Raw genomic sequence first — 19,686 nt, 5'->3', positions numbered from 1 at the left:
ACCAAGTCCTATTTACAGTTTGGAGAGTTTGATGGCTTGTTTCACTGTGAAGATTCGTGGTTCTTTTCAGGACAGAGGGTTTATTTTTTTTTACCTATTTCTGTAATGTAGAAATTGCTCTAGGTTTAGCAGCACTCAATATTTGCTTCAGGCATGTACCCAAGCAAGTTTCCCAGTCAGACTACCAGACAACTCTGTTTATTATTATTAACATACAGAACATACATTTTTACCCTTTAGTTGTGCCCGATGTACTCAGGGAACAACTGAATGTGTTCCAGCACTTCAAAGCACCAGCCAGGTGAACACTGCCTGATATAATAATCCCTATACAGTGGTACCTCGGGTTAAGTACTTAATTCGTTCCGGAGGTCTGTTCTTAACCTGAAACTGTTCTTAACCTGAAGCACCACTTTAGCTAATGGGGCCTCCCGCTGCCGCTGCCCCACCGGAGCACAATTTATGTTCTCATCCTGAAGCAAAGTTCTTAACCCGAGGTAATATTTCTGGGTTAGCAGAGTCTGTAACCAGAAGCGTTATGTAACCCGAGGTACCACTGTATTTTGGAGGGGGGACTTCTAAGCTATTATATCAGAACAAAACTCTTAAAAAAAACTTTGTGAAGACAAAGATACATTTATAGGGATTCATTAATATGAAGGGCTGTGTAGCTATTACAAAATGGAGCAAAAGGAAAGGAAAGGGGGGGGTATTTACTCTAACTCCATTTTTCTGTTACTCATTGTAATCAGTTCCTCTGCTTTGATGATAGAGAGATTCATTGTTCACACTTCTGCTGCTATTAACTAGTTTACTCAATTACTTCCTCCAAGAAGAAAATCCAAAACAACATGAAAGGCAAAGTTCAGAGCCATCCAGAAGTAGAACCCTAGAGACCAACAGCTGTACACCAGCCTCTTCTGCAGAATTCAGAGGCCTCTTTGGTTGGGGAGGGGAAAAGGAGTGCGGGGAGAAACATGCCTGGGAACAGCAGATGGAAGAGCTGAGTCGGGAGGGCCCACCATCCATGAAAAACCTGAAACTGACAAGAGGACAAATAGAAGAAGATACCTATATGGCTCCCCTTTATCACATACACAGCCCAACAAGACAACGACAAGAATCCACCAACAGCATGCGAATCAATACGGCTAACCTGATTCAAAAACACACACACACCCCACTCACACATGAAAACAAAGTTAAACACAGCCAATCACAAACAAGCAACCGCACCTTAGGCCAACCCCAACTTCTCTCACCACCAAAGGAACACAAGCGAATAGCAAAGAGAACCTGCACAAGTGACGCTGACACAAAACCCCACACATACATTAAACAAATTAGAAAGATCACCTCCTGACCCCACCCCCACTCACCTTTCCCCCCCTCCACCTCTTCCCCCCCTTTTCTTCCTAATGTAACCCTAATGTCTCAACAAATGAAACTGACCTATGGAAAATGTAACTTGAAAAAACAGACATTGCACATACCTTTGTAAACCAAGAAAACTTTAATAAAAATATATTTTTTAAAGATGTTAAGATATTGATTCAAATTTGCTGAAAGTGAAAGTACAGAATGGAGTTAAAAACCTATGCATTTAGATGTGCTCAGACATGTTACCAGAACGTTTTTATGAGTGTTGATTTACAAAAATTGGCATGATTCATAACAAATAGTTACTAATTTTCTGTGTTTTATTATTTTCCTTAATAAATGGTAAATTATGAAAAACAACAACCTTGATGACATTTCCCTCAGCATGGAAAGGAGCGCAGATTTAACTGATTTATCAGCTCTCTCAACATTAAACAAAATGTACCACTTAGTCCTCAAATAGAAACAACATTCGAAGGATGGTTAGTGCCAGTGGAATGGAAGTAACTACTCTGAAAATCCCAAGTACAGTACTTAGAGCTACATTCTAAAAAGTATAATGATGGCTGTCTTTCAAAGCGTAGCCTCTGTTAGCCTCTGGAGGTGCCCTTCCAACTCACTGTACTTTCCCCCAATTAGGTCTTAAAGCTTTTAACTTTCCAGCTGTGCAACATGGACATCTTTAAAAGACATCTGAAGGCAGCCCTGTTTAGGGAGGTTTTTAATATTTAATGCTGTATTATTTTTAACACTCGATTGGAAGCCGCCCAGAGTGGCTGGGGAAACTCAGCCAGGTGGGCGGGGTATAAATAATAAATTTATTATTATTATTATTATTATTATTATTATTATTATTATTATTATTATTATCATCATCATCATCATCATCATCATCTCTGTATGTTTTATATCTGGATCTTCCTACTGATTGATGAGAAGTTGGCAGAAACAGCTTTTCACTCCTCTGCAGTCTATGCCTCTAACCATGTACGATGCCACTTTCTTCCTTATGATCTGTCCTGGGCTAGAGTGAGATGCCACCAACCAGATCTGCTTAGCCCATGCTTCACATGGGAATTTTGCTTTAGAACAGCCTTTGCTGACTTGGTGCCTTCCAAATGTTTGGTGCTCTCCAACTCCCATCAACCACAGCTGCTTTAAAGGTTTGGCACATCATAAAACCAGAGTCTGATCTAATAACCTTATCTATTTACCCTCTCATGCCGATCAGCAGAACCAAGGGGTTCTGGACCACTTCAAGCTGCATGTGGGATGTGCTTGCCTGGCTCTTGCCCCATTTAAAACAAGAACAAAACCAACTTAAAAGTGACCATCTGAGAAAGTTAAGCTAGACAGTTTTTTCCAGGCGTGCCAATTTATCTTTTTCACATATTGAAAAAAGACTGTTTGAAGCCATACAACAGCTCACAGAAACAATATGACATTATAGCACAATTATGTTCCCCGCCACATTGCCAAAGCTTTAATGTTTAGGAATGCAGGATGCAACTGTGTTATTTCCCCCCCAACAAGACACTGTTCCAATGTCCCTTTCAAAACAAGGGGCATGAGGAGCTAACTGTGGTTCATCCCTGTTGGAAAAAAGGAAGTTAGCTGGCAATTCTTAAAACTGGTCCACTGCTGATTTCCACTTGGTTCCAGTAGTAATTGTGCCTGCGTAATGCACACAATACTGTGCAAAATAATGCTTCCTCCTCATTACTTTGTTTTATTACAAATATTTACATTAATTTTTAACAGAAGATAGTTATACGAAAAATAGAATCTTGGTGTGGGAAGTATATTCCCTTCTTGGCCATGCAGCTTCTGTCACAATATTCTAGAACTGCAAACTACAGTATATGCATTAAATTGTCATCACTGTATTGACATTTTCTGAAAAGCGCTGAGATCATGGGCTCAAGTGGAAGGATGTTGCTAGCATTAGCCGGGTTTACAACCCAAACCCTTTAGACTGATAGCTGGTTTCTGAGAATGTAATTACCACCCTATAGGCACATTCCTCAGAATGTTTCTTCACCCAGTTAGTACTGCTGGCAAATTGTTTCTCTCCATACACCCTCGCACACCCTGCCCATTTCTACATGGAGAATCATGATCTCACTCCAGAAGAAGAGCCCTAGTCTGCATTCGGTAAAATTAGAGTCTTTTAATCCCAGGTTTTCTGTTTCAGATGCTATCTCTGCAGCCCTCTGTCAGACATATTATAAGCACAGGCGAGACTTATCAAGATGCTTCCAGTTTGGGATCACTAAGTCTGTTCTCCACCACAACTACCTCCATTTAGATGTTGGCAAAAGCACACAGCAAATATACAGAGAGCAATCTCTGTATAAAGTTATACATAGCAGGTCATGTGATTTAGTAAAACCACCCATAGCCTTCAGCAATTGCCTTATCCAGGTGTAGACATCTGCCAAGGACTTCAGCCTAGAAAAACTAGTCATTTGAAGAAATCCTGAGCAGCAAAGAAGAGAACACACACTGATAAAGGGGAAAAGGCTGGGGACAAAAACATAAACAACTTGAAAACACAGGTGTATGCTTTCCCTTAGATGTTTGCCATGCCACCTTGTACTGCAGATTACTTCCTACACTTTATCAAGGTACATAGAAAGAACTCCTCCTCTAAGCTCAACGATGCCAATGTTGGGTTGCACTGTTGTTTCGCAGTCCCTACTCCCAAGCACAGGCAGTAAAAAGACAAGCTCACAAGAAGTGTGTGCAACAAAATGGGCAGGAGCATCATAGAAGAAATTAAGTTTAGACTTTGAGCAAAGTCCACTTGATAGTTAAGCACTTTAAAAAGTTGATCAGGATGAGAGGAGACTAGACAAACTGCATACTATGCATTCCTCTAGAGCTGGTAATTCAACTGTTAAGATTCACCAATAAAACTTTATTTTTTGTAGGATTCCAATTGTAGCCAAACAAGTACACTTAAACCTGAAGCAAAACCTGTTTAAACCAGGATCAATCAATGTTTAATTTTGAAATAGGTCGTGGTGGCTACAATGCACATCAAAGCTGACGAAACCACTTCAAAACACCATCTTTATGTCCCTCGGTTTTCATTCAATCTTACCGGGGAGTGGAGAGAGGAAGGAGTGGGCATTGGCAAAAGGCTGTTTGATGCAATGGTTAAAGAAAAAGCAGCTACCATTGGGCTATAAACACTTGTGATTAAACTAAACATTTTCCACTATGGACTTCAGATATACAATGTTGGGGGTCTGATATGTCAGGCTCTCCTGCTATAAACAGCTATATAAGTGACTTGTTATGACAGTGGACCTTCTCAAAAATCTAACATTAACCATATGATTGATTATTCAAGTCAAGCTTAGGGAAAATCCAAACACATCAGGAACTAAGGAAGAGATGCTCTGAAACCAGAGAACCAACGAGTGTGCAGACATGCCTTAGAACCAGTATCAGACATGCAGAGGCACACACTTTTACACTGTGCAAGGTTAAGAGCATACGCAATGAGCTTGATCTCTAGTCCAATGCTCAGCCCCACTATTAATTCATTGCTTGGCCTTAGTAAGCTTCTCTTTCAGCTTCATCTTTCTCACCCGTTTCTAATATGGGAGCAGAGTAATACTGGCCTGCCAGGTTTATTTTAAGGATTACCAAGGTAAACTGCTGGATGGGACAAACACTAAATGGCCTGAAAAGTAGCAAATCCCATCAATCTCTACAGCCCTAGGTGATACACAACAAATCAGTTAAGGAGTTTAACCCTAGGCCATGGGTAGGCAAACTAAGGCCCAGGGGCCGGATCCGGCCCAATCGCCTTCTAAATCTGGCCCGCGGATCAGCGTGTTTTTACATGAGTAGACTGTGTGCTTTTATTTAAAATGCATCTCTGGTTTATTTGTGGGGCATAAAAATTCGTTCATTCTCCCCCCCCCCCCAAAAAATATAGTCCAGCCCCCCACAAGGTCTGAGGGACAGTGGACCAGCCCCCTGCTGAAAAAGTTTGCTGACCCCTGCCCTAGGCTTATTAGCTGCTAGAGGGCATCTGAAAACAGAAGATAGATATAGATAGATAGATGATAGACAACCTTTCTTACATTCTCATTTTTGTGTGACCTTAAGATATTTACCAAGCCTATTCCCAGAATGGCTTTTTCAGACCTTGTAGAACACAGAACTTGTCTTAACTTGTGATAAAGTTAGTTACGTAAAAGGTTACCAACCGATCAGAGCAGTTCATTTGCATCATCAAGGCACGTTACAGAAGCAACAGTGAACACTACAACATTGTAAATAAAAAGAAAAACACTTTTTAAGTCAATCCCATATATTTTCTAGTATAGTTCTGATGTCAGTGATTTAAACCTACCCTATGCTTGTCTACTGATATGACAGCTCAGTACTAGCAAGCAGAAACTGGCCCTGTAATTGACTAGAAACTACTGTGTAGGAGGCATTGTGTGGTCAATACTGTGTTCAGCTACCTCTTTTGAAGGCTGTGGATTATGCGAGGCAAGTGCTGACACAGATGACTAGAGAGAGATGTGGGCAGCTTGCCAGTATTCTGACCTCTCCCTTCTTTACACCACATATAGCAATCCATACCCATGTAATGTCAGTGTAAAGGTTAGAGAAGGGAAGGCCAACTTCTATAGTCTCAGGAGTCACTATACTCTCCAGATGGTGGGCTGGGGCCCAAAATTTATTTGGCAGGTTAGTCTGAACATTTTATCAGGACAGTCATACCTCGGGTTGAAGCAGCTTCGGGATAAGTATTTTCAGGTTGCGCGCTGCGGCGACCCGGAAGTAACGGAGCGTGTTACTTCCAGGTTTTGCCGCTCGCGAATACGCAGACGGTCAAAATGACATCACGCGCATGCGCAGAAGCATCAAATCGCGACCCGCGCAGGTTGCATTCGCTTCTGGATGCGAACAGGGTTCCGGAACGGATCCTGCTCGCATCCAGAGGTACCACTGCATTCAGGTCCTGCAACATAGTTGGCATCGTCTAACAGTAAGGGCTCCAAAGTCATAGCGCACATGGCCGAGAACTGCATCTCTCTTTAGCTTTTGTATTTATAGCAGTATGACATCTTGCAACTTTTGAAAACATGTTACTATTATCATGATTGAAATTTAATAGGGGCCTGAAAAAAAGTTAATTTCAGGACTGGAGGTCACTCACAGGTCACCAGCTGGCCATCCTTGTTTTACAGCAGCGATGGGGAACCTGTGGCCCCACAGCTCCCACCAGCCAGCATGGCCCATGGTCAGGCATGTTGGGGGATGGAGTCCAATATCATCAGGAGGACCAGAGAGTGCTCATCTTGGTTTTAAAGGAAGCACAGCCACTTGAGAAGAAAACTTCTCAACCATATAAGCAACAAGCATATCTGTTCCAGTTCAGTCTAAATTTGGAATTCTTTATTTTCTGTCCCCCAAAAAGAAATTAAAAGTATTTCACAGAATATCCAGTCTCAGGATCTGGAATCCCGCAATACAGCATCTCAATAATACCTTTCTTTGGAAAACAGAATAGGTTTTTTAACTGATAATCTACGAAGCTCAACCCATACAACGTATAACTGAGAATGCAGTTTAAGAATCAAACAGAAGAATGAAAATCCTGTATAGCTTCACTAGTCACCTCATTCAACTCAACATTTTGCTCTTGAATGAAGCAGCTACCATGTCTAGTTATCTATACCATTGTAAATATACCTACAGAAAGTTGTTACGGATTTTCAAACATTAAAGGTTAGCAGCAAGCAATAAGAACATCAGTATGAGCAATTCAACTGAGTTCCATAGGACAGACAACTGTTTTTAGCTTTCCCATATAGTTATAGCAAGGCCTTCACCTTTAAGGTGGATTTTACTGAAGCCTCTATAAAGCTTTTGCTGCCCTAAGACATCTTTGCTGTTCTGTATGGTTCCCAATAGCTGACTTTGTACTTCAGCTTTTACCCAACTGATACATATCCATCTCAACAGAAGACATACACTAATACTGTACTATCATATTATGTTGCTAACATATTAATGCCAGATCCTGGCCAGAAAGAGCTTGAGTTTTCTTGCCTTCCAACATCCATCTCTGTCTAAATGCAGAAATGTTTTTGTTATGCAGGAAGAATATGTCTCCAGGTGTTGTATGAACAAACCCAGCATGGAGAATACTAGGCAGGCTACCTCTAGAATTCATCAGGAAGTTGGAAGTAATGCAATTATTGCCTTGGGCATGTTTAGTTCAAGTGTAGAAGAATGTTGTTTTAATGACAGGCAGCACCGATCAGTTCAGTTTTATTTAAAGCACCCAAAAGGTTTTTTTTAATAGGGAAAAAATCACAGCAGATTTGCAGAATGAGGCTAGCCTTGGCTCATCTAACACTACATGTTTAGCCTGGAGCATCTGAGGTACAATTCACAAGTGAAGAAGCACCCCACAAATGGACCACAATCCCCAGCTACCCTGTTAAAAAATAAAGCACTTCTTTAGTCAGAAACAGGTTTGCTCCCACATTTCAGTGTTTGCAAGAAGAGTTTGGATTTGATATCCCGCTTTATCACTACCCGAAGGAGTCTCAAAGCGGCTAACACTCTCCTTTCCTTTCCTCCCCCACAGCAAACACTCTGTGAGGTGAGTGGGGCTGAGAGACTTCAGAGGAGTATGACTAGCCCAAGGTCACCCGGCAGCTGCATGTGGAGGAGCAGAGACGCGAACCCGGTTCCCCAGATTACGAATCTTACCACTCTTAACCACTATAACAATGACTGATATTCAAAGAAGCAGAGCTACTCAGTTCGACAAAGAGAAGTCTGGAGAAGGAACTTCTTGATTCAATTTTAATTGAGCCCTTTTTTGGTCTTTCCTGGTGGAAAACTGATTGCTGTCCCATATTATTATCATCCAGGATTTTTGTGTGGCTGTGAATATGTCTACTAAAAACAAAAATGTAGCAATAAAGACAGAGTTCATGATCTTTCAACTCTTACTTCATGCCAAAGAAAAGTGATCCCAAAAGAGTATGTTTATTATACATATATAATAATGTGGAAATATGGCTGAGAGAGCATGGGCTACGCTAGCTTGCCAAATGTGTCCCTGTAGAATAGTCCAGTGTCATCACCCTACCATGCTGAATGTGTGTGATTTTTTTTGTAGGCAGTAGTGGCCAGGATTTGATTGATTATTTTTCTATGCCACATTTCATTCAAATGAATTGCAAAGGGGCTTACAAATGATAAATAACACAAACAAAAACAATAGAGCATCACAAATACAATGCAAATCATATAAAATAATTGGGTGGCAGTAAGGCAGAGAACCACCCTCCTATCACTAGCATTCCAACAGCTTCCCTGGGCAGCTTCCCTTGCCCATTTCCCCTCCTCACTCACTGAAGCCAAAAGCCACCATTCCAAATGGGCAATAGAGCCCAGCAGGAATGGATAAGGTAAGCTTATCTTCTCCAGCAAGAAAAAGTATTTTAGGAAAGGAGTTCAGTAGAGAGAGGAGGAATGGCATAAGGATACACATTTACAATGCTAAAGCAGAACAGATTTACAATACTGTACTAAAACAGGATAGATTAGTCACCGTTTCCTTCAAATATATTAATCAGTACAGGCCACACATACGTTTCTCACTATTGACACACAGATCAAGCAGTTGATTACTTTCGTACTTGGATACTCAGTGCACAAAGTATGTGCACAGCATAAGCTATGAAATGCACACAAATGCACAATATGGCAGCTTTGGTCCAGAAGATGTCCCGGTTGTGGGATGACAACCCCCCACAAGGGGCATATTGCAGCATCAGGAAGCTCCTTGTTGGGGGTCACCCCCTCTTTACATAGGGTGTTTTTTGGGCAGGTGTTTTTCCTCCTCCTGCATTACTATTCTGTGCTGTTTTGTTCACTTTGTCATTGGCTAGTTTGTTGTTTTATTTTCTGGTTTTAATATATATTTGTCCCTGTTTTAAGTGTGTTATTTTTGTAACTCACCCTGGGACCATTCAGTGAAGAGCAGGGCACAAATAATAAACAAATACATGCATAGTAACTTGCAAAAGATAATGCCTTAAACTCATCACTACACATACATGCTCCATTCCTAAATGCCGCTATACATGTTATGACTTGTTTTTGAGCTTCTAGGGCTTCCATGGTCTCCCAGGTCAGGAACTGACCCATTTGCTATACAAGGCAGTGAAACGTGCCCTCCGCCAGGATGTTTTTCTTCAGCTAATCAAACTATGTTTCAAGTTGGCATATGAAGATAAAGGAATTCAACCCTTATTTCAATTAAACCTGGTAAATGGGCCTAAAATGTTAGGTCCCCTGGCAGGAGGGTAAGAGGAAAGATCTGCTTTAGAATAGTGTATTCAGCCTGCTTTAAAGATTTACAGATCTGCTGGGGTGATGCCAAGTGATAAAACCAGTGGTTGGTGTCTGTTTGAGCACGAGGCCCCAAACATGCAAAGTTTTAAGATCTCAGTTACTTGATTACATATGCTAACAGTGCAAAGAAGCACCAAAGACTGACCTAGAACTGAATATCACAGTTTATCATGCCAAAAGCTACCTTGTACCTCTGGAAATAGCCTAGTATATTTGTCTCATTTTCCCTTATTCCAGTTGTTTCCAGGGTGAGTTTATTACATCAATTTATATCAAACAAGTATTGCAGTTAAGGTGTAAGGAACTGAGACGAACTACTAGTTAACTTTGCAAGCGTCCTGCAATCCACAAAGTTTGTGCACCTATTCTAGTTTCCCCCATACACTGGGTTTAGGGCAAACAGCAACATGGTTCTGCAGAGAGTAAAAGTCAGGCTGGTGGAAACAGAGGAGCAATCTTATACCTCACAGTACTGAGGTCCTACACCTAGCAGACATCAAAGTGGTTTGGGAAGCAGCAAGGCTCACTTGTGTTTGGCATAATGAAGGGATTATTTTGTATGAAAAAGACTATTTCAAAAAATAAAATAGCCAAAACTGATGGCAGAACAGACAGTTATGGTGCATTTCACACATTTCTACTTCCTAACTGGCGACTATGTGTGTCAACTTAAGCAGCCCTTAAGTTTCTTCAACAGCCAGAACTGTCAGAAGACCCAGAGGCAAAACAAACCTCCCTTGAGCCACAATGCATCTAACTCTGTAATGCAGTAGCAGAAATTCCATTCTTGCTCCACCTAGCAATCGGCTCACACCTAGAAACAGTCAGTTCTATCCAGCATTTGCTTAACGCTCTGCTTCATAATTGCAAATCCTCTTAATGTTATTCAAGGTAAAGTTTAGTGGAATGAACATACGCCTTTTAAAACAAGGTTTTAACTCTTTAATACTATGGGAGGCATTTGAGAGTTATATTATTAACCATCGGTAAAAACCTCACACATTTCCATGCAAATAGGATCATGGCTGACTTTACTGCCCCTGGTATTTGTGATTTTTGGAAGCCATCTGCTGTATGAGAAATCCAGAAGGGCACATTTAAAGCTGCATGTGGCTTTCTCCCTTCTCCTTTTGACCAGCCCTTCAAATAAATAGATCATGTTAAGTGCAACAAGTAGGGAAAATTTAGCTGGCACAGAAAGCTGTTATACTGGTTCACGGTTTGTACAGCTTGCAAAGCTCCTCTGACATTTCCTTTGAGGAGTTTCTGACCTCTTCCATGACCAAGAAAGGACAAACCACAGATGGTCTTTTCTCTCTTGCTACAACAGAAATCCAGTATTAAGTTCCCTGTACAAGAATATCAGCACAGCATATTAGCTTCTTTCCCTCATGAACAAAGTTACCCAAAATAAAAATATCTGTGGAGCCAGGTAACAAGATCACACAGGTTCAGAGAGCAACCCCTGGTGTCTGCATGTCCATACCTCAGTTGTCAACAAAATGCCACTCAACCAAACAGAGATAATATCCTCGGCATCTACAAAAGGACCTTCCCTTCCACTTGTTCCTCCCAGCACAAAACTGCAGTAATACTGCAGCTGTTTGCATCTCACCTTCTGCTGGCAAGGCTTGCTACTTCCATTTTAATTCTGTAGTGTACAAGCTATACATCTTGAAACTGTCCCGCCCCTTCTTTCCAGTCGGAATTCCCAAAGCTTTAAATACAAAATTAGTTTAAAAATCCAATCTATATATTACAAACAACTAAATTTTAGACTACAGTATAAGCTAGCCAATAATATAATATAAATGGCTCTACTCAGAGTATGACTTAGTTTGATATCACCAATTGTGTGTTATACTCTTATTTGGCACCCCACCTTTTAAACAAATCAAATTCCGATCGGCCCAGAACTGTAATATTCAGCCATCTCCTGCTGGAGGAAATTTCATTTTGGTGGCTAAGCAGAAGCGTTTTTACCCAGACCTTCAAACATCAAGTTGTAGATGGCGGAGGGGGGGGATGATAAGTGTGGAGGGAGGGATCCTAGTGGCTTTTACTCTCTTTGGCAGCCCCTCTTGTTAAACTCCCCTGCAAGGCCCGTGGCTTCCAGTTTCATTGTGGGAAGCAGCTCGCACCAGATCCTCCTTCACAAAGGAACTCTGTCATCTTATCTCCCGCGCCCGAGCCCGGTTCCGCACCAATCGGACGAGGGTGCTCCCTAGCAGAGGGGTTCCCACCCGAAAGTTATCGGCCTTAGCGATGACAGGAAAGGGGGGTGGGGAAGAGGGAGAGGAGCACAAGTATGAAACAAACCTGTTCAGAACGCTGCCAAATCCTTAGTTCCTAATGTTTAAAACTGAAGAAGTTGGCGAGCGCGTCTGTCCCTCCCACCCGTTATAAGAAACCCATGCCTCCCCGCCCCCCATTCCCACTCTCCTTCACCGGAGAGATCTTGGAAGTGGGTGCGGCAGCGGCAGTTTCGCCCCGGACAGAGGCTACGACCTACCTGCCCCCGCGCAATCCAGCGGAAAGAATGTCCGCAGAGAGCAACGTGGGAGACCCGAAGCGCGCTCGCGCCCCGCCGCCTCCGCACGCGCAGCAGCCCTGACTGGGGAGGAGGAGGAGGAGGAGGGGAGCGACGACGGTGGAAAGAGGGCGAGAGCAGCCCCGGGCGCCCGCCAGCCGTCCAGAGAGGAAAATAAAGACGACTCAGTTATCCTCCCCCCCCTCCCTCGAGAGTCGCTGCTGCGTTACCTTCTCGAAGCTGCCGCAGCTGCTGCCTCGAGGAGGACAATCGCTCTCTGTCTGGCGAGGCGAAAGGGCTCGGAGCGCCTTTTCCACGACGCAGAGCAGGAGGTCGAGCGCAGCAAAAAAGGGAACAGGGATCCTGTGGCTCCTTGCTCGGGAACAGCTCCAAGAAAGGAACTTACCTCCTCGGTCCCACCCTCCCAAAACGGGGGGGGGGGGAGGACACGGGACCCAAAAAAGAATCTCCCTTTCTTTTCCCTGCTAGAAGAAGAATGGGCTCTTGTTGGAGACGCTGCGAGTAGTCCAGAGCCCGCAGGGAGAGAAGGAGGTTACTAGGAGACTTACCTCTCCAAGTTGCTACTCCGGAGACTCCCGCTCGGAGAGGAGTCTTGAGGCTCGCCGGGATCAACCAGCGAAGCAGCGTCCGAGGGGGGAAAGGCTGGGCACGTTCCTCGCCAAGCCCACCCTGCCCGGATCAATCCGCCTCTCGCTCCTCTCCTGCGGCGCAAACTCTCGCTCTCGTTCGCTCCGTCGCCCCTCCCCCTATTTCAAGCGGCCCGACGGACAGCGAAGCGTTTGGGGAGGGGGGAGGCCGGCCCGCCTCCCGGGCGGTAGGCGGACCCACGCAGCCCCCCGGAGACCTCCGAAGGGGAGCGCGGCGCGACTCCCGCGCAAAGAGGCCTGGGCTGCGGGCGAGCGAGCGAGGAGCGCGAGCTCGCTGGGCAAGAAAAAAAAGGCTCCCTCCACCCTCCTGCCTCGGGCCGAGAGGGAGGGAGCTTCTGATCCAATTATCCCGCTGTCGTCGTGGGGATGAAGGGAGGCCCTGCCCAGCAGCAACAGGAGAGGCTGAGCTGGCCACATTTAAAGCGGCGGGGTGGGGGAATGGGGTGGTGATCTTTTCATAACCGCAGCCGGGGCTCAGCTTCCGAAGGAGCCGGGTTTCAGTCGGGACAGGCGAGGGATAGTGGGAGCGCCTCTGCACATGTGGAGAGTGCGTGACTCTGGCGCAGCCCTCACGCGAGCAGGGATTCCAACCGGTGCGGTGTGCAGGCCCTGTCGCTCCTCTTTCCTTTTATGCCGCTGAGCACAGCTCAGGCTGAAGCAACAAGCAGGCACCGAGGAGGCTCCGGGGATATCGAGGCGGAGGGTTTTCTGCCATGGGGCAAAAAGGGAACAGACAGTCGCCCTCGCAAAGCCTGTCGAAGCGCTGTGGGGCTCTTTCCCTGCCAAAAGAGGAGAAAGCAGTGATTCACCCGGGCGTCCTCCTTCCCAGATTGCTTTTTAGTGGTTTGCTGGGCTCGGCACTGCCGTGAGGAAACTCCTTCACGAGGCTGCTGGCGCTGCGCTCTTGGAACAGCCAACTCACCTTTTCTGCTGCCCCACTTCTCCCTTGGGCACAAACAGCCAGTTTGTTGGCTTCCAGGAACAGAGCACTGAGATGTTTGTCTGAAGAGAAACCAGAAGTCTTAAATAGGAATCTGCCTTGTACCAAGCCAGGATATTAGCCTTTCTACCCCAGTGCTGTTTACACAGACTGGCAGCAGCTCTCTGGGGTGTCCAGCTGGGATCTTCCCTCGCCTTCATCTTTTGCATGTGCTCTATCACTGAGCTACAGCCCTTCCCCACTCACCCTTTCTGAAGGCCATGGTGTCTTCCTATGCTTAAAAAGATGCCTTATTGACAGTGCTTTTTTCTAAAAAAAAATCTTTAGGGGTACTCTTATTTTCTTACTCATATTGAAATACTGCCCCTCAATGAGGCCAAACCTAGATTCACAAAATATTTAGGGGTATGTGTACCCCTGCATACCCCCCAGGAAAAAAGCACTGCTTATTGATGCAGTAAAAGACATGTTCTTATTGCCAAGTTTCTCCTTTCCCTCATCCCCTAATTTGGTTCCGGGTTTTTTGTTTTGTTTTTAAACAACCCTTTTTCTCTTCCTCTTCTCTCATTTTAACACTCCACCTCCAGTTTTCAGTTCCTACCTTTTACAGCCCTTTGGGATCCTTGAAAAGTGGAGCTGCGTTCTCCACCTCCCTTAAACCAGTTTAGCTATGACTCAACATTTGAGACAAGGTTTTGCATTACATGCATGGGAACATTTTCCTTTTCCAGTCTACTTTCTGTTTATGCTAGCCTTAACAATCTAGAACTTCCATTATTGCAGAGGGTATAGGTTTGGATTTATTACTATTGTTTTGTTAGGTGGAAGAAGGCTACTGCCCACATAGAGTCTCAGTTTCTAAAATGAAACTTGCCAGAAATAATTTCTATCTGGAGCTTACACCCTGAACAATTTTTTCCTAATCACATATGGGTGAGAACCATTGGTTGGTTACATGGTGATAAGCGAAAAGACTTTGCACACACATTGCATGAGGAAAACAAGCTGCTGAACATCGATGGCAACTGGAACTTCCCTGCAGTATGTTATAGGTATTACACATTTTGGAACATAGATACTACGTTTTCAGAATAGAAAAATACAACTTCAGTCATATTGCCCTAAACTTGATTACTCTGAAACAAGCTCTATTGAACGCAGTAGGATGTAATCCTAAATGCATATCACTGTCACCTAAAATGTGACTTGTGCAGCAGCCTTTAAAGTCACCATCTGCTCCATCTGTTCCAGAAAAACAACAGATAATAACTCAGACTCCAGATAACTGACTCAGACAAAGGCTAGTGGCCCCCATTAAGGTATCTCTCTGTTTAGATCTCATTAAAATACCTCATTACAGTCGTACCTCAGCTCCTGAACACCTTGGGAGTCGAATGTTTCAGCTCCCGAACAATCAAAAACCAGAAGTGAGTGTTCCAGTTTTCTAATGTTCTTTCAGAAGCTGAACATGCAACAGGGCTTCTGCGACTTCCGATTGGCTGCAGGAGCTTCCTGCAACCATTCGGAAGCCGCGCTTTGGAAGTCGAATGTTTCAGAAGTTGAATGGACTTTGGGAACAGATTCTGTTCGACTTCCAAGGTACGACTGGAATCTGATCAAGATTAGGGCTCAGACTTGTAGTCCATACTCTTGAGTAAACCACATATTTAAAAACCATTAATTTCAGCCTTGGTCTGCAGCAGAAGTGGTAACCTTTGACCCTCCAGCTGTTGCTGAACTAGAATTCTCATTGGCCCTAGCAAGCATGGCCAGGGATGATGGAAATTGCTAAAAATCCTTTTTCTTTTAAACCCCCTAAAACTAAATTCTGTTGATCTCTCACAATAGTCTGCAGTATGCTGACAGTAGTGGATTTTTCACCTTCATTTCCTTGGAAAGAGGAAATAAGTCCTTGGAAATAAGTCTGCTGTGACAGACGTATATGCAAACTTTGTCCTCATAATAACTTTGTCAACACTATTACAGGACCTAATAATGCCACCCACAACATGCAGGGTTCATTCACATGCTCATCTTCCAATGTGATTTACTGCATCACCAGCCAGTGATGCCCTTGGGCATTCAACATAGGACAAACAGGCCAGTCTCTATGTAGCCATGGAACAAATGAAGTTCAAAGGGAGACTTGCTGAATTACAATAGATCAAGAATTTCAATGCTATCACTTGTGGATTGAACCAAGCCAAAGGATTTTTAGCACATTATATGTATTAATTGGCTTACCAATGCTAGGATGTCTGTGCCATCAAGAATTATTTTGTGAATTATTGCTGTTAAGTATGTAATTTTCAATGTCTGTACTTTTCTGCATTTCATTTCCCTCTGACCTCACTTTTTACAATACCCTTCCCCCCCAAAAAGTGTATATATCCTTACAACTCAGAATAAAACTTCATGCATATGATGAAAATGGACTGTAGTGCACAAAGGCTTACGTCATAAGAAATGTATTTGTCTTTAAGGTGCCAAAAGACACTTCACTGTTTTTCCCACAAAATACAGGTATCTGGGTATTGTTGTTTTTGTTCTTTTTTAAACACATAACTCTCTTAATATTTAATGAATCAGTTCAATTTTTCATCTTTCATAAATATTTACACTGAATCCTGAAGTTGAAATAAGGACACTTGGAATGGAACATACAGGGTGAGTCTTTTAAAAGAGGCCCCATGGAACATGTGTACTCTGTATCCACGGGGCCTCTTTTAAAGGACTCACCCTGTACAACAAAATGTTGCCTTGTATCTGCAGACTGACAGCAATGCTTCCATCCTTCCAGCCACTGGCTGGAAGAGAAGACGTGTAATGCTGTTCAGAGCTTGCAGGAAGGGACAGAGAAAAAAGAGAAAATTCTTAAGACACTATTTCCCCCCCCCAGAACCTACCTGCCTGAAACCTTTTCTCATGCTATTTATAATGTTCAAAGGTCTCAGGTTCAGCACTGACATCCAGCTCTGAACCTAAACACATTATTGATACATAAAGGTAAAGCTTCCAAAGAGTGTGAAAAAAAAAATTCTTCCTTCCTGAAACAACCCATACAGAGTGCGTGTTGGCAGCTTTGAACTCCATGGAACATAGCCTCAGCTTCCTAATTCCTATCTCCAGGATACTGTGCATCAGGACCAGGGAACATGCAGCTCTACAGATGCTGGACTCCATCTTAATAATAATCCCTAACAATTGGTCATGCTAGCTGGGACTGATAGGCGTTCCAACAATGTAGTATAGAAGACCTCAGGCCAAATAAGTCTTCTTGCTCAATTTCCCTTCTCCCCCGTACCAAACTGACACCCTCAACAGTTGTTCTCGGTATTTTGTAAGGCCTAGGAACAGATTAGCACAGGTCCTTATCAGCCTGCTTGGTTATTTATTTATTTACACGCTGTTATACTTCCGCATAGCTGGGGGAGTTTGCTTTGGATGTAGGATCCACTATCTTCTCTGTGGGTGGCATCCATTTGCTTCAAAACCGATAAAAACGGCCACCCAGGTTCAGTGCACCAGGTCTTTCATTATATGTTTCCACTTTAGTATACTCTGCTTTTCCTCCAAGCATCTCAGAGTGGCTTACACAGGATTCCCAGGTGGTTTCCCATCAAAGTACTGCTCAGGGCAAGATCCTTCCCCCTTCAGTACAGCTGCTCAGCTATAATATTCTGTCTACAGACAATTGTCTATATTAAAATCCATCTTAAAAAAACCAAACCCACAACCACTTTGGGAGTTAGCAGAGATGTGCCAAGTGTGCTTGCTCAGAAAGGTTACTTCCTGGTCTTCTGGTATGCAAAACTGAGGCAATGGTGTTGAATTACAAGGAAGGGTGGCAGCCTTTGGGATTCGTGGAACAAGGGAGGCAGTGCCCTGATCCAACTAAGGTGTGTTGCAGACACCGATGATCAGCTAATTGTTGGCACAGGCGAAATCCCTTCCTAGCATAGCACTGAATATCACACAGGCCCCCTTCCTGCTGAACCTCTGGTGCCTACTCCAGACTTTTTTTTTTAATCCCAGCATGCATTTTTAATTTATTATAGTTTCAGATTATTTGTATTGCTTCTCTTTTATTTCTGTAAACTGCTTAGAGGCTATTGCAGTTAAGTGGTATGTCAATTATTAAAATAAATGGATGGATGGATGGATGAATGAATGAATGAAATAGACCTGTGCACAGGGCTTCCCCACTCTCACCCACCAGCTGGTGGTTGGCAACAGACAAATGTTGTGCACACTTCACAGGCAAAGTGACATCTAGTGATTGTTAGACGGGTGGATCCACCTGTCAAACTTGGCCCATGGGGGAGGGGCAAGGGGAGATGACCTGCTGGCCACATCCAGACCCCTGTTCTAATGCTACATCCACTTGTGGCATTATTTTTAACATAATTATAAGGCTGCAGTTCTGTGCGCATTTACTTGGAAGTAAGTCTCATTGAACAAAGTGAGACTTCTTTTTCAATATGATCTTTATTGTATTTTTTAATATAAAATAAAAAGGAACAATACAAATATTAGAAAGTATGAAAAAATACTGTTGTCTAAAGAAAATAAAAACAATGAGACTTCTGGGTAAGTGTGCATCAGCTTAAGTTTGAAGGAACATACAGTATGTTTTATGCTTTCAAATATGAAGCAAATGCAAATTAGTATGACAAAAATCCCAATTAGTCCATGGCAAAGTATTCCCTTTAGCTGTTGATTTATATATCCTTCTCAAGCCGGTGAAGTAACTGATGTCTCAGGGTTTACGAATAGGATGTAAAAGGAAACATCTTTTTTTTTTTTTGACAATTTGCATTTACTGAATAACCATGGACAATGGATGGGAATCCATAGGTCTCTGAAAAGAAGACAATGAGAGCAATGAATAAGCCAGAACAGCAGCATAGACTATTCCAGAAAAAAGTAGCTTGTAAACTGCATCCAATATGTGCCTTTTAATTTACTCAAACGAGGTTTGACTGTGGATACAATTAGAGCTGAAATAATGAATTGATTAATTTGGCTTTTTAATCAATTGCAGCATCAATAATAGATTAAAACATGCCTGATGCAATTTGCATTTGATTGTTCTTTCCCTCTCTCATTTGGCAGCTCTTGATTGCTCTTTCCTTCCTGGCAGAGTATTACCATTTGTCCATCATTTTGCTTTCCTAATAATGAATCTGTGCTGGAAGTCCTTTTCCTTTTGACACTGACACAGTGCATGAAAGATTGCTGCTAATTTAAAATTATTATACATGTAAAAAAATAATCCTAGGTGACTTCCGCATGTTTTAAGGTACAGAATGAATTGAAACTTAATTTTGATGAGCTACCTAACTATGTGTGCCTAGGATCCCTGGCCACACATAAAAAGTTTGTATACATATGCAGGGAGTGTACAGATGGTTTGGTGAATGTATGCAGGCCAGAAAGACTGTTTCAGGCTGATATCCCTGCCTAATGTGCAAGGAGGGCACATGATTTAGTTAGTGGTCAATAACCTGAAGTATAGGAAAGGGTTGACAGCAACACAATCTCACAGTACAACAGCCACCTAAGAGAAGCATAGAAAGCTTCCATCTTCATGAGAATCAGAGTACTGAGCTACATAATCAGAAACATTTGATGCAATTCTTAGCTTGACCATATAGCTTCAGACTGTAGGATGAGGAATCATGTTTGAGTGGTTCCTGCCTAAAATCTGTAATGTTATTTATTTAATAAAAAATTATACCTTGATTGTAAGAAAAAAA

General features: G+C 43.0%; 1 protein-coding gene across 6 annotated transcripts in view; it reads right to left on the bottom strand.

Annotated features, from left to right (window-relative positions):
- Positions 1–13,287, bottom strand: part of PACSIN3 (protein kinase C and casein kinase substrate in neurons 3) — a 28,335-nt gene extending 15,048 nt beyond the window's left edge. Inside the window, exon 1 of one of the 6 annotated variants that reach the window (XM_081901693.1) lies at positions 12,889–13,287. The gene's annotated coding sequence lies outside the window, so the exon portion shown is untranslated. Of the gene's footprint in view, positions 1–12,301; positions 12,324–12,549; positions 12,572–12,888 lie in introns of those variants that run through there. The other 5 variants (XM_081901692.1, XM_081901691.1, XM_081901688.1 and 2 more) reach the window with 5 other exon arrangements.
- Positions 13,288–19,686: the final 6,399 nt, after the last annotated feature.

The sequence above is a fragment of the Podarcis melisellensis genome, assembly GCF_964234715.1.
Source record: "Podarcis melisellensis genome assembly, chromosome: 1".
Classification (NCBI taxonomy): Eukaryota; Metazoa; Chordata; class Lepidosauria; order Squamata; family Lacertidae; genus Podarcis; species Podarcis melisellensis.
Note: the sequence above shows the minus strand (reverse complement) of the source record. Positions and strands in the feature narration are given on the sequence as shown.